Raw genomic sequence first — 21,076 nt, forward strand, 5'->3', positions numbered from 1 at the left:
CTTGGGGGGTAGGATTGCATCAAAACTTACCTAAGTTGTCTTTGCCATTGTTTAGACAAAACACTGACATCCAAACACATGAAGATGAGAAATTTTTGGTTTTCTTCCGTTATACAATTCATATGGAGTTTTCTTCAAGATTGGTCTAATTAAAGCTCTATTCATTATATAGCGTGCAGTATTTACAGCTTCAACCCATAAATATTTAGGAAGGATTGTATCATTAAGTAAAGTTCTGGCTATCTCTTCTAAAGATCTATTTTTCCTCTCAACTACTTCATTTTGTTGAGGGGTTCTAGGTGCAGAAAAATTGTGTTCAATACCATTTTCATCACAAAATAATTCAAAATCCTTATTTTCAAATTCTCCTCCATGATCATTCCTAATAGATGCAATTTTGAGATTTTTCTTATTTTGAATGATTTTAGCAAGTTTCTTGAAAGCATGAAAAGCATCTCTTTTATGAGTGAGAAATAATGTCCATGTGAATCTTGAGTAATCATCAACTATAACAAGAACATAGTAGTTTCCTCCAAAACTCATAGTTCTAGAGGGGCCAAAAGGATCCATATGCAAAAGTTGTAAAGGTTGAGTTGTAGACACAATATTCTTTGATTTGAAGGAAACATTGATCATGATTTGATGTTTTATCTAAATTTATCATATATACATTATTTGATCTATAGCCTATATGTTCTATATTTCTATCATGTTTGTTTTCAATAACACAACTATGAGAGTCAAATGATACTAGATAGCCTTTATCACATAATTGACTAACACTTAGTAGACTATGCTTAAGACCATCAACAAGTAGATGAATTCATACCTATTTTTCTGACTCCAAGGATTCTACCTTTATTGTTGTTGCCATAAGTCACATGTCCGCTATTCTTGGGAGAAATATGAGTAAACTTTGATGCATCTCCTATCATGTGTTTAGAGCATCTGCTATCAATGTACCAACTCTTCAAAGAATCCTATATAATCATGTTTAGGACTTAGGTACCCAAACTTTCTTGGGTTCTTGAATGTTAGTTTTGATAAAAGATCCTTTTGGAACCCATATCATTTTAATATTATTAATATTTTTCCTAAAATAGCATGTAGATGCACTATGTCCTTTCTTTCCACAGTAAAAGTATGTTAAGAAAGGAGAATTATTCTTTTGAGTAGATTCAAAGAATTTTTTATAAAACTTTTGTTGTTTATCAGGTCTATATCCTAATCAAGCCTTATCAAACACATATCTTTGCTTTCCTAGTATAATATGTAAATTATTTTTGCCAATAGTAAATTTGGCAAGAGAATTTTTCAGATCCTTGATTTATTCTATAAACCTGCTACAATAATTACATGAGTTAGATGCTTCTTTACTATCTTATATCACTTTTATGGTTGAAGATTGATATGTGCCAATTGGTTTTAAATTTTTGACTTCAGTTCTAAGATTTTCTAATTCTTCATTTAATTTCAAAACTTCCTTTTCTAAGTTTGAAATATTTTTCTTCGAAAATGAAACTAGTTTTGCAAGTTAAACTGATTCTTTATGTAAATCAGTGGATGCATCTTGAAGTTCATCAAAGGAAATAGATAAGTTATTGTTAGAAGACGTTACCTCTTCTTCGCTTTCATAATTTTTGGCCATAAGACTGAGATTCACGACTTCATTTTCTGAGTCTCTGGATGAATCCATATCGTTATCTTCCCAAGTGATGTAAGCTTTCTTTGCTTTCTTATCATTGAAGGTTTTCCTCTTAGATCTTTCCATTATTTTCTTGAAACTCGGGCAATCAACTCTTAGATGTCATGGTTGATTACATTCATAACACTTTGGAACAGAAGATGAATCTTCTCCTCTTTTCTTTGATTTCCTTTGTTTCTTAGGAATTTATTGAATCTCTTTATGAAGAAACTAAAATCATCATCTTCTTTTATTTCATTCAAGTCTTCTTTACCACTTTCTTCTTGAATTAAAGATGAAGCTTTATGTTGTGATTCCTTTCTTTTTCTTGTCATTTTCTTCATGTTGATTTAGTCTCATGAGTTCCATTTTGTGTTCCTGAAGCTTTCCAAAAAGAGTTGCAAGAGACATGTTAGTAAGGTCTCTTGATCCTGTAATTGTCGTTACCTTTGGTTGTCATTCCCTGCTTAAACATCTCAAAACTTTGTTAATAAGATCTTCATTAGGAAATATCTTTCCTAATGATGCACGATGATTTACTATATGAGTGAATCTCTTTTGCATATCCTGTGTAGTTTCATTTTGATTCATTCTAAGTAATTCATATTCATGGGTTAGGTTATTTATTCTAGATCTTTTTACATCAGTTGTTCCTTCATAGGTGATCGAGGCCGTACCCGAATCAAATAAACATTAAAATGTAGTAACTACGAAGTGATCCTAGGTCGTTTCCCAGCGAGTAACGATAAACCAAATGTTCATAATATACTTGTAGTAACAGTAACAATTGGGGGGGGTTATTTGTTTTGTGATTTAAAGAACAAGTAAACTGGAATACAAAATTAATAGTATTAAAAATAGGTTGTTTCCTCTGATTCAGAATCCATTCTCTTGTCCTAGGTTATGGAGAATTCGTCCCTAATAGTTAACCACTTAATCCAACCCTATTTTAATTTACTAAGCGAAAATCAACTTAGGGTTGTCAATACGTGATTAGGCAACACATACAACAATTAACCCTTCATTCATAAAGCATGAACGCAAGTTAGGCTCATAGGCAATTAATCGAACAAGAAGCGTGGATAGATTAATATTAACGAATGTGGGTTAATTGGTGAAGGGAAAACTGCCAGGAAGCCACATTATAAACAGAACCTCGAAGAGAGTTGAGCTTCATCCTCAGAAGGAAACAACACCAGAATATTTAGCCTTCCATAGATTCAATAAAAGCAAAAAACGTAAATGAAACTAAAAGCAAAAACATAAATGAAGCAGAAATGTAAATGAAAGCAGAAGAAGGAACAAGAAACGAAATTGCAATCAGAAGCAGAGAAAATGAAATTGCATTCAAGTAAACAGTAAAACTAAGCTAAAATGTAAAAACCCTAAAACTGTGCTCTGAATAATGAATCCCACTTTACACAAATCCCAAGGCTACTATTTATAAGGGTCACTCAAAGTCACTGGGCCCTATTACATTACTCTGGCCCAAAACGAAATAAAAACCGAACAACATAAAATAAAATTGCAATCTCCTAATTAGAAATTAACTAAGGTAAACGTTGCTTTATCTGCCCTCTTTAAGTCCACAACCAAAATTCGTATTAAGCCCAATGCTTCATTAGTTCTTGAAATTAGATTAAAAACATCAAATTAGCTTAATGAGCCCAAATAATAAAACTGCCTAATTAATTTGACAATTAAGACTAATCAGTAATTAAAATGGTGCAAAAAGGATTAAGAAAATGGGATAAAATAATGACACATCAAATCCCCCCATACTTAGCCTTTTGCACTCCTGGGAAAAATGAAACAAAGAGCAAAATCCAAGGATATCAAAGAGAGACAACAAAAACATTTACATATTTCTCAATGAACATCAAGGAACGAAAGGAATGGATAACATCTAACATGAAGAGATCCAAAGAGTCAAGGCATTCGTGAAAATCATCCAAGCAACCCAATCATGGCAAAATAGTTAATCAGCTCAAGAATGAAAAAGTGATAAAGCCTCACAAGATATACACTTTATCTCTCAAGCTACTATTTACCCTCAAAGCACCCATGAAAACCAACACCATATAAACTTGGCAAGATTCTAAAATTGACAATCAACCCATAAACACAAGCACATGAGGATCAAAAGGTCTTTTAAGGTTGTAATGGAGCCAAGGACAAGGTAGGGAAAAATATGGAATAAGTAGCTAAATCCCAAAGGAATAGAGGAGCAATGGGGAATAAGTGCACATTAAGAAAAAATAAGAAAACTTAAAGATAAAATTTAAATACAAAGAGTAGAACCAAGAGTCTCATCATTTTTTTTCCATTTATGATCTTATTCACTCAACTTTATTGCTTTTCTTTTTCTTTTTCTAATTGATTCAACTTGAAATTTTTTTTTTTGCAAGTAGCATTTGAGAACTAGCATATCATTCAGCAGCATGTCCAACATTTAACCCATATACAATGTACATCAATATGGCCCAAAGTACGTCATGAAGCATAGCCAACAAAACATGTTATCCAACAAAAATCCCCCCACACTTATTCCCAAAACAATTCCAAAGCTCCAAAATTCCTTAAGGTTAAGCTGAGATCATGGTTTTTCACTTAAGGCTTGTAATGAGCTTCAAAACAAAGAAAGGGAAATATAGGCTCAAAGGGGCTATCAAAGGAATTAATTCAAGGTAAGTCCATTTGGCTAGATGCTTATAAGATCAAAATTGCCTCAATCATTTCCAAATATGCATTTGAATTAGGAAGCATCAACAAGAATCAAGCCAAGGCTATTGTGCAAGCAATCAATGGGGCAAAACACACCAAATGATTATGATGATGGATGGCTCAAATTCTCACAAAGGTAAACTTATCACTTTCAACTTGAGCTTTCAAAACTATCATGACATGTAGAGGAAAAACAAGGATTTAAAATCACAAAATGTCAAGAGACTTTTATTTTCAAAACAATTACCCATTTCTTGAACATATCCTATAATTCAAAGAAAAACATGCAATGTTGTACATGCAAACAGAATTGACCTAAAATATTAAACTAGAAACCCAACAAAACTAACAACATTAACAAATTAACACAACTAACAAAATTAACAAAACTAACAAAAGTAGCAAAACCAAAGAACACTCCCCCCCCCCATACTTAAACAACACATTGTCCTCAATGTGGCACAATTAAAAGATTAAAAGCAATTAAACCATCAAATAGAATCGGACAAGTGTAATAAAAGCAAGGAATGAGATAGGAAAAGAAAAACTCCCTAAGTCATGGTGGAGGAAGAGTAGGGTGGAGTAAGGAAGTCTCTTCCACCACTACATCCACTAAAGAAGGGTTTGTGAGGAATGGCTTAAGTCGGTGTCTGTTAACCTTGGAGCTCTTGTTTGTGGAGTCGCTTTTGATCTCAACTGTACCATAAGGAAAAACATTAGTAACAACAAAAGGACCAATCCACTTAGACCTCAACTTACCTCTCATGAGTCCAAGCCTATAATTATACAATAACACATTTTGCCCAACCATGAAGTCCTTCTTAATTATCATGCTATCATGGAACTTCTTGGTCTTTTGTTTGTAGAACTTGGCATTCTCGTAGGCTTCTAGGCAGATCTCATCTAACTCACTCAGTTGCAACTTTCTTTCTTCACCAGTTTGATCTATAGAGAAGTTGCAAGTCTTCACTAGCCAGTATGCTTTGTGCTCAATCTCCACTGGAAGATGACATGCCTTTCCAAAGACAACTCGATAAGGAGACATTCCTATGGGTGCTTTGTAGGCATTTCGATGTGCCCAAAGAGCATCATCAAACCCGGTACTCCAATCTTTCCTGCTTGGCTGCACAATCTTCTCTAAAATTCTCTTGATCTTCCTGTTAGAAATTTTTGCCTGTCCATTGGTTTGGGGGTGGTATGGTGTGGATACCCTGTGTACAACCTCATACTTTTTAAGCAAGGCATGCATTGACTTGTTGCAAAAATGGGTTCCTTGATCACTAACGATTGCTTTAGGTACTCCAAACCTGCAAAACAGATTAGATCTGACAAAATCTGCAACAACCTTAGCATCATTAGTTCTAGTGGGCTTGGCTTCCACCCATTTTGAAACCTAATCAACTGCAAGGAGAATGTAAACATAACCAAAAGAGACAGGAAAAGGGCCCTTGAAATCTATGCCCCAGACATCAAACACCTCACAGAATAGCATAGGTTGTTGAGGCATTTGTTGTCGCCAGGTAAGTGCACTTCCTGCTCTCTAACACTGCTCACAAGTGCTACAAATCTTCCACGCATCTTTAAAGATGGTGGGCCAATAAGCCACAGTCAAGCACTTTGCGAGCTGTCCTTTGAACACCCAGATGACCTCCCGGTGCGGAAGAATGACAGAATTGCAGGACTGAGTTAGTCTCATGATTTGGAATGCATCGTCTAATGACTTGATCACTGCACAATTTCCACAAGTAGGGGTCATCCCAAATAAAATGCTTAAGATCACTTTTAATTTTTTCTTTTTGAGCCTTAGATGCCAAGGGAGGAAAACATAAGCAATTAAATAATTGACAATGTTAGCAAACCAAGGAGTAGAAAGAGAGTCAGAAATACTATACATTATATACAAATGATCATTTGGGAAATCATCCCGAATGGGTGAATCCTCATCAAACACACGTTCGATCCGACTCAAATGATCAGCAACTAAATTTTGTTCTCTGCTCCTATCACGGATCTCCAAGTCAAACTCTTGGAGCCAGAGCATCCATCGGATCAACCTAGGCTTTGAATCAGCCTTCTTCAACAAGTACTTTAGAGTTTCATGGTCAGTATAAACAATAATGCAAGTACCAAGAAAATAAGAACGAAATTTTTCAAGAGCAAAAACTATAGCTAGTAGCTCTTTCTCAGTAGTAGTATAATTCGCTTGGGCAGCATCTAAAGTCCTAGAAGCATAATATATCACCCTGGGCAATTTATCAATTTTCTGAGCAAGGACAGCCCCCAATGCATAATTTGATGCATCACACATAAGCTCAAAAGGGGCTGTCCAGTCGGGTGCCTGGATGATGGGGGTGGTAGTCAGTGCTCTTTTGAGGCAATCAAAAGCCTCTTTGCATTTATCATTAAAGTCAAACTCCACCTCCTTTTGCAACAAGTTGGATAGTGGAAGGGCTACTTTGCTAAAATCTCTTATAAAGCGCCTGTAGAATCCTGCATGACCAAGAAAAGATCGCACCTCTCGCACACAAGAGGAGTAAGGCAATTGTGAAATAACATAAATTTTTGCAGGATCTACTTCAATGCCCTTATTGGAAATAATGTGGCCTAAAACTATACCTTGCTCAACCATAAAATGACATTTATCAAAATTTAGAACAAGATTAGTTTCAATGCATCTATTCAAAACCTTTTCCAGACTATCCTAACAATTATCAAAAGACGATTCATATACAGTGAAATCATCCATAAACACCTCTATGCAATTTTCTAAAAAATCATTGAAAATACTAATCATGCACCGCTGGAAGATACCAGGGGCATTGCACAAGCTGAAAGGCATCCTCCTATAGGCAAAAGTGCTGAAGGGGCAGGTGAATGTGGTCTTTTCCTGATCCTCAGGAGCAATATTAATTTGCATATAACCAGAAAAACCGTCAAGGAAACAATAGTGAGATTTACCTACTAGGCATTCAAGCATCTGGTCAATGAATGGCAGGGGAAAATGGTCCTTTTTGGTAACCTGGTTTAGCCTCCTATAGTCGATGCAGACTCTCCAACTATTCTGCACCCGAGTAGGAATCAGCTCCTCCTTCTCGTTTTTTATCACGGTGAGGCCGATTTTCTTTGGGATTACCTGGACGGGACTCACCCATTGGCTGTCGGAGATAGGATAAATGATCCCAGCTTGCAAAAGCTTGGTTACCTCCTTCTTCACTACATCAAGAATCATCGGGTTGAGTCTTTTCTGTGGTTGTCTTACTGGTTTAGCCCCATCCTCTAAATTTATCCGATGCATACATGTGGATGGGCTAATACCAGGAATGTCTGCCAGGGTCCAGCCTATAGCCTTCTTATGCTTCTTGAGAACTGATAACAACTTCTCCTCTTGCTCATCAGCAAGGGAGGCAGATATAATCAATGGAATACTTTTTCTATCATCTAAGTAAGCATATTTTTAATTTGATGGCAGAGACTTCAATTTTGGTGGGGGCGGCTGGATAGTGGTAGAAAGAGGTGGTTTCTCGACATGTGTCTCATAAAGAAAGTCAGAGGTATATGTACTTCCTGAAACATGATTAGTTCTATCTGACTCTAGAAAATCAATCTCAAGAGGTAAAACATCACCAAACATGTAATCAATATCAAATTCAGATTCACTCTTAGCATCAAGTACAAATTCAGACATATGATCAAGTACAAATTCATATTCAATGCATGAAGAGTGACAGTCATGCAGATTAGAATGAAGATCAGTTATGTATTCATCAACAAGATGGTCCATTATTTCAACACGAAATACAGAAATGTTTGTTGTAGTATAGTGGTAAGTATTCCCGCCTGTCAAGCGGGTGACCCGGGTTCAATCCCTGGCAACGACACCAAATTTGATCGAGGCCATACCCGAATCAAATAAACATTAAAATGCAGTAACTAGGAAGTGATCCTAGGTTGTTTCCCAACGAGCAATGATAAACCAAATGTTCATAATATACTTGCAGTAACAGTAACAATTGGGGGGGTTGTTTGTTTTGTGATTTAAAGAACAAGTAAACTAGAATACGAAATTAATAGTATTAAAAATGGGTTGTTTCCTCTGATTTAGAAGCCATTCTCTTGTCCTAGGTTATGGAGAATTCGTCCCTAACAGTTATGTAAGAGCAAGCTTCATGATGAATCCAGATTGATTCAAAGAAGTTTTGATGATAACAAAGGTAATGACAAAAAGCTCAAAGGTCAAGAACACTTTATGATAACAAAGATGATGATCTCAAGAATCAAAGAATGAGATCAAGATGTTCAAGATTGAATCAAGAACATTTCAACTTTCAAGAGAAAATTTGATTTCAAGAATCAAGAATCAAGATTCAAGGTTCAAGCTTCCAAGAATCAAGATCAAGATTCAAGACTCAAGATTCAAGAATCAAGAGAAGACTTAATCAAGATAAGTATGAAAAAGTTTTTTCAAAAACTGAGTAGCACATGGATTTTTCTCAAAACTTGTTTACCAAAGAGTTTTTACTCTCTGGTAATCGATTACTAGATTATTGTAATCGATTACCAGTAGCAAAATGGTTTTCAAAAAGCTTTCAAAATGAATTTACAGCGTTCCAATTAATTTCAAAATGTTGTAATCGATTACAAGTATTTGGTAATTGATTACCACTATGTTTGAACGTTGAAATTCAAATTAAATTGTGAAGAGTCACATCCTTTCACAAAAAAGCTTTGTGTAATCGATTACACTGATTTGGTAATCGATTACCAGTAACAGTTTCTGAAAAAAATCAAAAGATGTAACTCTGCAAATGGTTTTTTGACTTTTTCAAATTGGTTTTAAGTTTTTCTAAAGGTCATAACTCTTCTAATGGTTCTCTTGACCAGACATGAAGAGTCTATAAAAGCAAGGCTTTGTTTTGCATTTTCATATCAATCTATACATCTATCTTTTCCAATTCATTCTTTACACAAGCAATTTTTCCACATTGATTTCTGAGTCTCTTTGAACTTCTTCTTCTTCTTCCTTTTGCCAAAAGCTTTCCAAAGTTTTCAGTTTTCTAAACCTTGAAAACTTGTGCTATTCATCTTTTCATTCCCTTCTCCCTTTGCCAAAAAGAATTCGCCAAGGACTAACCGCCTGAATTCTTTTGTGTCTCCCTTCTCCCTTATCAAAGAATTCAATAAGACACAGTTTGAGAATTCTTTTGATTCTTCCCTTTCCCATAAACAAAAGATTTCAAAGGACTAACCGCCTGAGAATTCTTTTGTATCCCCATTCAAAAAGTTTCAAAGGTTTAACCGCTTGAGATCTTTGTCTTTACACATTGGAGGGTACATCCTTTGTGGTACAAGTAGAGGGTACATCTACTTGGGTTTGACTGAGAACAAGATAGTGTACATCTCTTGTGGATCAGTTCTAGTGGAGGGTACATCCACTAGGTTGTTCAAAGAGAACAAGGGAGGGTACATCCCTTGTGGATCTTTGCTTGTAAAAGGATTTTTACAAGGTTGAAAAGAAATCTCAAGGATCGCAGGTCGCTTGGGGACTGGATGTAGGCACGAGTTGTTGCCGAACCAGTATAAAAACTCTTGTGTGTTTGTCTCCTTCTTCCCTACTATTTTAATTTTCGTTGTGCATTTTAATTTCCACTTTTACTTTTCGTTAAGTTTCTTTTCTACTCTTTATTCACTTAACAACATAGTAAAAGCCTAAGAAGAGTAAACTTTTAATTAGTAAAGGTTTAGGAATAATTAATTCAACCCCCCCCCCTTCTTAATTATTCAGATGCCACTTGATCCAACAAGTGAACCACTTAATCCAACCCTATTTTAATTTACTAAGCGAAAATCAACTTAGGGTTGTCAATACGTGATTAGGCAACACATACACCAATTAACCCTTCGTTCATTAAGCATGAACGCAAGTTAGGCTCAGAGGCAATTAATCGAACACGAAGCGTGCATAGATTAATATTAACGAATGTGGGTTAACTGGTGAAGGGAAAACTGCCAGGAAGCCACATTATAAACAGAACCTCGAAGAAAGTTGAGCTTCGTCCTCAAAAGGAAACAACACCAGAATATTTAGCCTTCCATAGATTCAATAAAAGCAGAAAAGTAAATGAAACTAAAAGCAAAAACATAAATGAAGAAGAAACGTAAATGAAGCAGAAACATAAATGAAAGCAGAAGAAGGAACAAGAAACGAAATTGCAATCAGAAGCAGAGAAAATGAAATTGCATTCAAGTAAACAGTAAAACCAAGCTAAAACGTAAAAACCCTAAAACTGTGCTCTCAATAATGAATCCTACTTTACACGAATCCCAAGGCTGCTATTTATAAGGGTCACTCAAAGTCATTGGGCCCTATTACATTACTCTGGCCCAAAACGAAATAAAAACTAAACAACATAAAATAAAATTGCAATTTCCTAATTAGAAATTAACTAAGGTAAACGTTGCTTTATCTGCCCTCTTGAAGTGCACAACCAAAATCCGGATTAAGCCCAATGCTTCATTAATTCCTGAAATTAGATTAAAAACATCAAATTAGCTTAATGAGCCCAAATAATAAAACTGCTTAATTAATTTTACATTTAAGACTAATCAGTGATTAAAATGGTGCAAAAAGGATAAAATAATGACACATCAATGGGTTACTTGTAAGGTGTCCCACATTTCTTTTGCATTCTTGTAGTTTAATACTCTAAAATATTCATCCATGTCTAATGCAGATGTAATTATATTTTTGGTCTTTAAGTTATATTGTACCATTTTCCTTTCTTCTTCATCCCATTGTTCCTTGGGTTTTTCTATAGTTGTATTTCCTGCTACCATAGTAGGGATGTAAGGACCGATTTCAATGGCTTCCCAGATGTTTAAATTTGTAGCCTCTATGAAGATTTGCATACGGTTTTTCCAGTAATGATAACCCACACCATTGAATATAGGAGGTATGCAATCCTACCCCGCAAGGGCATTGGAGAGAAGACTCCAAGTAGATTGGACAAGAGATGCAAGAGAAGACCCAAGGGTTCTCATGAGCCTTAGGGCAGATTTCGGGTCCATGGGCTAAGTATGAGCCCACTTATCTTTGTACATATTAGATTAAGGTTTCATTAATTTTGGTCCTTGTATTTAGGGCTCCATAATGTAGGTAGGGTACCCTAGAAATATAGGATTTTTCAGCCCTTGTATTTTAGGGCACCTAGACTAGTTTTTGTATTAGGGGTAGTTTTGTAATTTCACATGAACTAAGTGAATATTTGATGTGTGTGGTTGGAAATAAATTTAATTGAATTGGTAGAAGCCCAATCCAATTAAATTTTAGAGGGGGAGGTGAGCATTTGCTTACTACACCCCATTGCCACATCATATAGTCACACTTTGTGCATGTCCTTCATGCTTTACATGCCTCATGACACCTAAGCACACTTAGTGGAGAATCTTGGAATTGATCTTGGATTAGTGGGCTGAACCATAACTAAAATTCACTAATCATAATTAGTGAAATTTTGGCTCCAAAGTTTGGCTCCACAAATTCAATTTCAAATTCAAGTGAAATTTGAATTGAAATTCAAATTTCCCTCCAATTTTGTGTGACACTTAGGCTATAAATAGAGGTCATGTGTGTGCTTTTTTTTCAACTTTGATCATTTGAATATTAAACTTCAAAGTTCAGACCTCTTTTGAGGCCAAAAATATTGCTCTTCTCTTCCTCACCCTTCATTCATCTCCTTCTTTCTCCAAGCTCTTATCCATGGCCTCCTATGGTGGTGAGCTTCTTCTAGACTCATCTTTTCCTTGAAGTGGCGTCTCCTCTCTCTCTTCCTTCTCCATTCCGCGGCCATTCATCTTCCAAGAAGCAAAGGAATCCATTGATGAAGAAGATCCTAGGCCTACAAGCTCCAATGGAGCTTACATCAGGAGGCCTATTAATAGAGTTCCCTTATGGAAATAGAAAGTTTGATGAGGCCATAACTATTCTTGAAGTTTCTAAACCTTGCACAAGAATTAAGCTATGATACCACTTGTTAAACAAGTGGCCTCAATAACTTAAGAGGGGGGTGAATTAAGTTTCAAAATTTTCCCTTAACAAATTTTAATTCTCTCTTTAAAAGATATATGCAGACTTAATATGCAGAAAAAGAAGCAATGAACAATTTATTTAATGCTCTTTAAATGTGAAAAATAAAATTAAACTACAATAATGTAAATGAGATTAGGGAAGATAGAATTGCAAAATCAGTTTATATTGGTTCACCCACTTCATGTGCCTATGTCCAGTCCTCAAGCAATCTACATCTTGATTACAACAACAATTTGCTTTTGAAGTACAAAAGATTTTTTTTCTCTTTAAGAAAAGAATAATACAACTTGAAGAACTTTGAAGAATACTTAATTTTTTTGCAAGTGTTTTTCTTTTGAGAGAATAAGACAATGAAGTTCTGAAAAACTCTAAAGATTTTCGAACACAAGTCACATATATATAGGCCTTTGGTGGCTTTTCAAAAACTTATGAAGGGATGCGACTTTTTAGAGTTATTTTTGAAATTTCCTCACTAGTAATCAAATACAGATCTGTGGTAATCAATTACACAATTAATAATTGAGGAGTCATGTATTTTTTGTTTGAGTTTCAAAAAAATTTGTTATTGGTAATCGATTACACAAAGGTGGTAATCAATTACAGCCTTTAAAATTCAAATTCAAACTTTTTGAAAGCTTTGCAAAATCATTTTTGCTTCTGGTAATCGATTACAACTTTTGGTAAGATGTAATCAATTACCAGAGAGAAATATACTATTTTTCAAAGATGTAAAAAACATTTAAAACTTTATAAGAGATTTTGAAAATTTAAGCATTTAAGGCCAAACCTTTGCAATCTTTTAAGAGATTCTTTTAACAAATAATGGACTATTGTGAATCTTTTATCTTGATCTCTTGATCTTGTAGTAAACTTTCAATTGCTTCAATCTTTGGCATCATCAAAACCTTCATACAACATATGCAATCATACTTTACATTTCAGAGACTTCAATGTCTTCTGTCTTTACATTTCAAGACTTCAATGTCTTTTGTCTTTACATTCCCAAAGACTTCAATGTCTCCTATTTTGTTGTCCAAGATTATAGCGTCTTTTGTTTAGTACTTTTGATACTTCATCTGTTAATTCTTTTCTTTTACAGGTTTCACTTCTTGGGTTTTCACCAGTTGCTGGTCGGATAGCAAGATCGCTTGGATGAAATTAGTGTCCTTATCTTTACTTACCTTTTCATTTTCAAAAAAAGATAAGTAAAGAGGGGCAACTATTAGACCCTAATTTTGTCTGTGGACTATCATTCATGGATTTTGATTCTCACTAGCCGGATTGAGTTGTTCAACACTAGTTATCACACAAGACGAAAGATCATTCGATGTTTTGGTCAAGGATGCAGAAAATACCCAAGGGAAGGGGCAAAAGGGTCATTTTAGGCAGTTTTTTGGGCCCTGTCTCACCTGGGCCCCCAAATAGCTTAGGGGTGAAGTAACCAGCTCGCCTAGGCGAGCCAAGTTACTTCAGAGTGAAGCAATAACTCGCCTGGGCGAGCTGCAAGACCACCAAGTGCCCTCATTTCCTATAAATAGGCGTGAGGGAGGCTGAGGAAGGGATTAGACCTTCAGTGTTAAGAGAAATTGGAGAGAAATCAGAGAGAAGAAGAAGAAAGAAGAGAAAAATGAGGCCAAGGAAAAAACCGAATTGCGACCATAATCGACTTCTACATCATTCTTCGTTGGTCATCTGGTTAGTATTTATTTTAAGGATTTGGATACGGTCTATGCACCCTTAGGGGTCCTCTTTGTTGCTTTGCGCATCATCATTTCATTCTTCTATCATCAATAATCTCATTTTCTTCTTGTAAAATAAATTTCAACCAATCATTTGTATCGTAAATCATCTTTTTAAAGAGATTGAAAGTTAATGAACAAAACCAAGATAAAATACACATATAACTGAATTTTTTCTCCATCAAAGTCACTCGAGATTGTTCAAGGTCCAATGCCTTAACAACCTTTTTGTTCTTGTTATTTAAAATGAATATTTCAAAAGCCTAAAATAAACTCAACACACAAATTTCTTGCTTTAAAGAACTACGTAGGTCTGAATTCCTCATCGCACCTGAGGATACGTAGGAGAAAGGGCTACACCCTTGTCGAACCCAAAAAATAAAGAAACATAAAAAGGGAAAATAAATAATATTGAAGTCACATTTTTGCACACTCAATTAAAGGTTGTCGTCCCTTGTGACGGACGTGTGGGGTGCAAATACCTTCCCCTTGTGTAAACAACTCCCAAACCCTTTTCTTTGAAATCCACAGACCTCTTTTTGGTTTTTCTAACATTTTTCTTGAATAAACGTTGGTGATGACTCCCGCGTGTTCTCCTTTATGGAAGACACACTTTTTTATTTTGCCTCGCCCTCCCGCCGAAGGGTAGGTGTTTATCGTGATGACTCCACTGGGAATTTTGTTAGAGTTAAGCCATTTACTCATTGTGCAATGTTTATCATGACCTTTTCTTTATTTAATTTCCCTTTTCCCTTTTATGTTCTTGTTTTATCCATACTTATATAACTCTTTTTCTATGCTTTTGTGTTTGGTGTGTGGTTATCTACCTATTACATGCATAATTAGAAAAATTTGTTTGTTCTATGCATGCATGACACCTACACCTTTGCACACACGGTGAGTTATTAGGCCCTATACCCGGGTTTGTGTGAGACATAGGAAGTGGAGGTCGATCTTTGGTCATGCTGGGTCTCCGACTCGCTTGATAACAGTGAAGCCTCATCTAGAGTTTTCCTCTTTTGATGAAACGTTGTCACTAGTAGTCCTTACCGCCACAATGTTTGATATCAAAGAGGATGATATCTCTAGAAACCTTTGAAAGTTATGTATGACCACCTTTGGGAGTTGTCACTAAATAGAAAACCATTAACCCTTTCCATTAGGTTCCTAAATTAGGAACACGGAACAAACACACTATGTTAATTGGCCAACATTTGGATTCTTGCCGGCCGAATTGTGATGTTTCAGGAGGAAATGTGCAAACTACTCAAAATGGGGGCAAAAGGGTCATTTTGGGGACATTTTCCAACCCCTGGGCCCACCTAGGCCCATTAGGAAACTTAGAGGTGAAGTAACCAGCTCGCCTAGGTGAGCTAAGCTCGGAAGGCATCCAGATGCTCGTCTGGATCTATTGACAAAAGTTGACGAGAGACCGCAGGATATGTTTTACTGCGGCCCCATGGTGGATGCCAAATGTACTTACCAAAATCGGGAGCTAACACACATCAGGGTGGATGTGGCTGAAGTGGGCTTCTGCATTTTGCACGTGGGCTTTGAGAAGAGCCTTTGTCAAGAGGATAGGAGGGGGACCTGCAAAACAAAGGACTCTAACGCTCAAGTAAGTATGTGAGTTAGGAGATAAAGCAAGTATATGCTTAAGTATAAGTTCAAGTGAGCGAAAAAGAGAGGCACAAGCTTGTTGCTCATGTGCTGAAGTGTGTGGATGTATCGTGTTGAGGATTCGATGGAACCTAGTATTTATAGGATTGGAGCATAGTTACGGGTCCTTGTTTGTAGGGGTTGTTATAGCCTGTGCAGATAATTCTCTACTTACAGATAATAATTGGGAGCTTGTAGATAATGTTAGAGATAAATCATAGCTTATAGATAAAAAGCCAGAAGATAACTCTACCATGTAGATAATTTGTGTCTTTGTAGATAATTAACTACCTGCCAAGAGATAAAGGTATTCAAATATATTCCAATATTAATAGGTTAGAGATAACTTGTCGGTTAGGGAGCCCGATTGCTAAGGGCTAAGTGTCCATGCTCCTATTACAGGGCTGACATGGAGGCTTGACACATGTCACGGATTGCCATGTAGGATGTCACGTGTATGTTATGAGTCCTGGACAATACATGTATGAAACAAGAAAGGGAATGGGAAATTGAAAGTACCACTACACATTGTTAACTCTGTGGGAAGGGGCTCTTCAGTGTTGACGACTTGTGATATCAAGCGTTAATGTCGCCGCCTATAAAGCCAACATTGTATTTTTTACCTTGTTTGTAGCCTTTGAAAGTGTTGAAGTCTAGTGTCACCAACGGTTCTATTTGCATAGATCGAGAAGTTCTCTTGTTCTTGGGGGTTGTTCATGTTAACGTTGTAGTTTGTGAAGGAGTCGATGGGACTTGCACCTCCCTTATCGTAGTTCTTGATGCCAAATGATGCAACGATGAGTTTTTTTTCCGTAGCCGATGACCTCGAATGCGGCACTGACATCCTTGACTTGCTTGGGAGTAGGTGGTGATATTGATAGAGAGATCACAAGAGAGGAGGATGGAGGTGGCAAGAAAGAAAAAACTACTACTGAGATGATTTTTTACAACGATTAACAACAGCTACTGGTTGACAATGAAATTTGATTTTCTATTTGGTAAATTTTATAGAGATTTATTATTAAATGAAATTTTAATTTGAATTTTGAATATTTTAATCTTGACATTTTATTTTAATTTAAAAGTTAAAATTAGTCATTCTCATCCACACATAAGATGATAATTTTCGTATGATACATCTTCTTAATGTGTGTGTGTGTGTGACAAAGTTTGACTTTCAAATGAAAGTATTTGAATAAATATTAATAAACATATAAAGAAGATAAAAAAATTCGAGACAATAAATTTAAATATATAAAAATACTGAGGTAAAATACAAAATATTTTCTTATAATTTATGAAACTTAAAAACCACATTCTCACATATTCAACTTCAATAGTATGCAAGTCTACCAATGCTCTGTCAAAAAGTTAACTTCTTGCCTCCCCTGATGATATGTTTAATAAAGAATAAGAAAATAAAAATAAAAATAAGTATGTGAGAAAAAAGAGAAGAGAAATAAATAAAAAAATAGAATAAAAATATTGGTATTTTTGTTTAAAAGAAATAGAATGAAAATGGAAAAGGAAAAAAAATGAATCGATTATATAAAATTGCACAATTGATTATCTTAACATAATCAAGTATATGGCTTTATATTTTAACATTTTTCTTTGCATCATAGGGTGGAATTTTTTTTGCATCATAAAAATTTAAAAATTTCTTTAGTATCTCTTGCATACCAAAAGATGAAAGCCCATTCTCTAATTCCTTTCTTGCTCAATTGTAACAGAGATCAAAGTATAGATCAACTTGATGTTTAATTAATTCCTTTGCCATCACATGGCAATATGTTAAAGACCTTGATTGATAAATTGAATAGCCTTATGCATGTGACTATGAGTCCATATATATAATAGAGAAAATTCTTCTTAGATTGTGAGGAGCTCCATATGGTATATTTATTGAAAATCCATGGAGCCTAGGAATCCAATGATCCAAACCCCACTAAACATCATAACAGTGCATGTGTAGTATTTCAAGGTAAATAATCAGCCTCACATGTCATAACATATGATACACAACCTAATACATGACAAATGACTTAAAGATTATAAGTTGGGTATAAATCCAAGTAGTAGACTGAAGTAAGAGGAAAGGATCCATAGTTGATGGGGATTGTTGATTCTCAAAGATGAAAGGATCCATAATTTATGGATCTTTGTAATGGTGACCACGTGAAAAAGAAAAGCTTCAATAGCAGTCACACTCCTTACCTGTGATGGAAACCACGACCTCTCTAAGAATGGTGGAGAAATTAGGGTTCACAAACGCGCAATTAGCCGAGCTCGTAGAAATGTGAAACAATAGAAAACAAAGCTCAAAGTACATCAAAAGTTGATCACAAATTTCTTGAAAAGAATGATTTACTAAATGAACTTCCGAATGTAGTAGAAGACGAAGGAGACTCACTACAAAGAAAAATCGTATAGAAAACGGGCTGAGCAAATCGAAATCACAAATTCCATCGAAGTATAGAAAGATAGAATCTTCGATCACTATTTCCACAAATATGGAGAAAGAGATGAATGTTGACAAAGTTATCCCTTTCAACATGTTATTTTCAAAATCTTATTGGAGCTCCAGGTCTCGAAACAGTTGAGACAACTTGTGACTATGGAATTGTATGATGGATCATCCGATCTAAATGATTAGTTATTAGCATTTGAGTTGGCATTTTCATATAAAGAAGCTTCAGCCTTAATAATATGTCATGCTCCCCACTGTCACTAAAATCTATAGTCTAAAATAGTTCCAATCTCTTACATCATGTTCCATAGATTCATGGTTGAATTTGAAGGAGAAATTTAGGTTTGCCTTTGCAACTAGTAAAGAAATACCAAAGATAGAGTCCAACCTAAAACTAATCTGGCAAGGGCAAGAGAAATTTCATAGAGGATACATCTCATGATTCAATAAAGAAGTGAGAGTTGCAGACAACCTGCAATGGGGAGTCATACTGATGTTGGCTAAGGCTGGTGTGAGGGAATGATCTCCTTTCTTCATATCCATTTCAAAAATGCCACCTAACACTTTGGAGGAGTTCCTGAAAAAAGTGGAAAATACATCAACTATGAAAATACCCTATAAGCCAGAAAATTAGAATGCACAAAAAGGTGTGGCGCAGGCAAAAAATGGCAAACAACTTAAGTTGGATGACAAACTGACTTACAAAGTAAGGTCGAAATACGACAAATACACTCCCTTGAATATTCTCGAGGAAGAATATTAAATGAAAACAGGGATGTGGAATTGAAGGATGCCAGTCTTGACGTTCCTAAATCGTTAAGGGAAGAAAGTGGCAAAAAATATTGGTAAAAATAATGTCACTATCATTGACCAACTGGACATCGCACTGACCATCACTTTTAGTTGAAAAACGCAATGGAAATCCTCATTTGTCAGGGAAAATTGGACATATGTGTGCAAGGACTGGTAATGTGTCATTATTTTCTCCTATTTCTTGACCCTTTTTGTCACCATTTTAATTATTGATTAACCTTAATTGTCAAATTAATTTTGCAGTTTTATCATTTGGACCTACTGGACTAATTTTGTGTTTTTAATTTAATTTCAGGAGAATTATAAGCAATTGGGCTTGAATCCGGAATTGGGCTTGGACTTGAAGAGAGCAGACAATTTTATTTTATCAAATCTTATCTTATCCAGATTTTATTTCATCTGAATATTATTTCATCTAGATTTTATTTCATCCAATCTTATCTTATCTTGCCCAGATTTTATTTTATTTATGGGCTTGGACTTAAAACAGATTTGTAAGCTTTGGGGCTAAGGACCTATATAACAACACCAGGGTTTTAGTTTAAGAGTTTTTGGAAAAGGAAAATAATTCTAGGATTTTAGAATTCCAGTTTCTACTGTTCATGCACACTATTCACGTAGAATAAAATTCATTTTCTACAATTTCATATCTGCTTCAATCTACAATTTCGTTTTCTACTGATTAATGGAAGGCTAAGTCTCCAGTGTTGTTTTCTAAGCACAACTCTCTTTGAGATTTTGTTATTACTATTGAATTCTTATCAGTTTTTCCACTTCACCAATTGCTCTGAATTTGTTGCTATTAATCCATGCATGCTTAGTGCTTGCGTAATTGTCTCTGCGCTTAATTTACATTCATGCTCAATGATCAGTTTCGTTCATGATCAATTGGTGTATGAGTTGCTTAATCACATAATGACAACCTTATATTAATTTTCGCTTAGAAATTTAATTTAGGGTTGGATTAAGTGGTTGAACTGATTAAGGATAATTTCTTGTAACCTAGGATAAGAGACTTGCTTGTGAATCAAGGGGAAATAACATGTTTTAATTATGTTATTTTCTAATTAAAATTTTCTTGTTGTTTAAATAACAAAAACAAACAACCCCCCCCCCCAATTCGTTACTGTTTTATTACTATCTGTTATGAATGTTTGGTTGACCATTGTTCGTTGGGAGACGATCTAGGATCACTTCCTAGATACTGCATTTTTAATTTTTATTTGATTCGAGTACAACCTCGATCAAATTTGGCGCCGTTGCCAGGGAGCAGTGGTCCAAAGGTTCATAATAATGCTTAGTTGTTTTGAGTCTAGCTCTGCTATTTAGTGTGTGAGTGTGTGTTGTTTGGTTTTGTGTAGTGTTCTGTTTTGCATTTCAGTCGTGTCCCCTGTCTAGCGCTTCCCTGTTTCAGTTGCTCACAAAATTGCGATTGATTTTGTGTAATGCTGTGAACAGTGTTTAGCGACTAAACTAGCGACTGATTTTGTAATTTAATTGGTGATTTTTGTTTTGATAGTTAGAGTTTTTATTTTTGGCTGATTTTTTCTGTGGTAGTTTCTTTTGATCCATATTTTGTGTGAAAAAAACCAAGAGCACTTGGTGTGGCTGAATTTAAGACAAACAAAAATTTGGGAACTTGTTTTTAGAAAAACTTAAAACGGCCATAACTTTTGCTCCGGGTATCAGAATGACTATTATTATATATGCATTTGGGGTAGAAGAAAATTTCTCATAGCCAATTGGGGTCTCCCAAACTCAAAAAATCAGCCGTTTGCTAAGTTCTTTTTATTTTTTTAGTATTATTGTCTTATTTTTCTAAACTTTCCTTAGGAATTTTTCATAGTTAGACTTTGAATTTTTGTCTGAAAATTTTTGTGCTATCTTTTCATGATTTTACA

Source organism: Glycine soja, chromosome 2, assembly GCF_004193775.1.
Source record: "Glycine soja cultivar W05 chromosome 2, ASM419377v2, whole genome shotgun sequence".
Lineage (NCBI taxonomy): Eukaryota > Viridiplantae > Streptophyta > Magnoliopsida > Fabales > Fabaceae > Glycine > Glycine soja.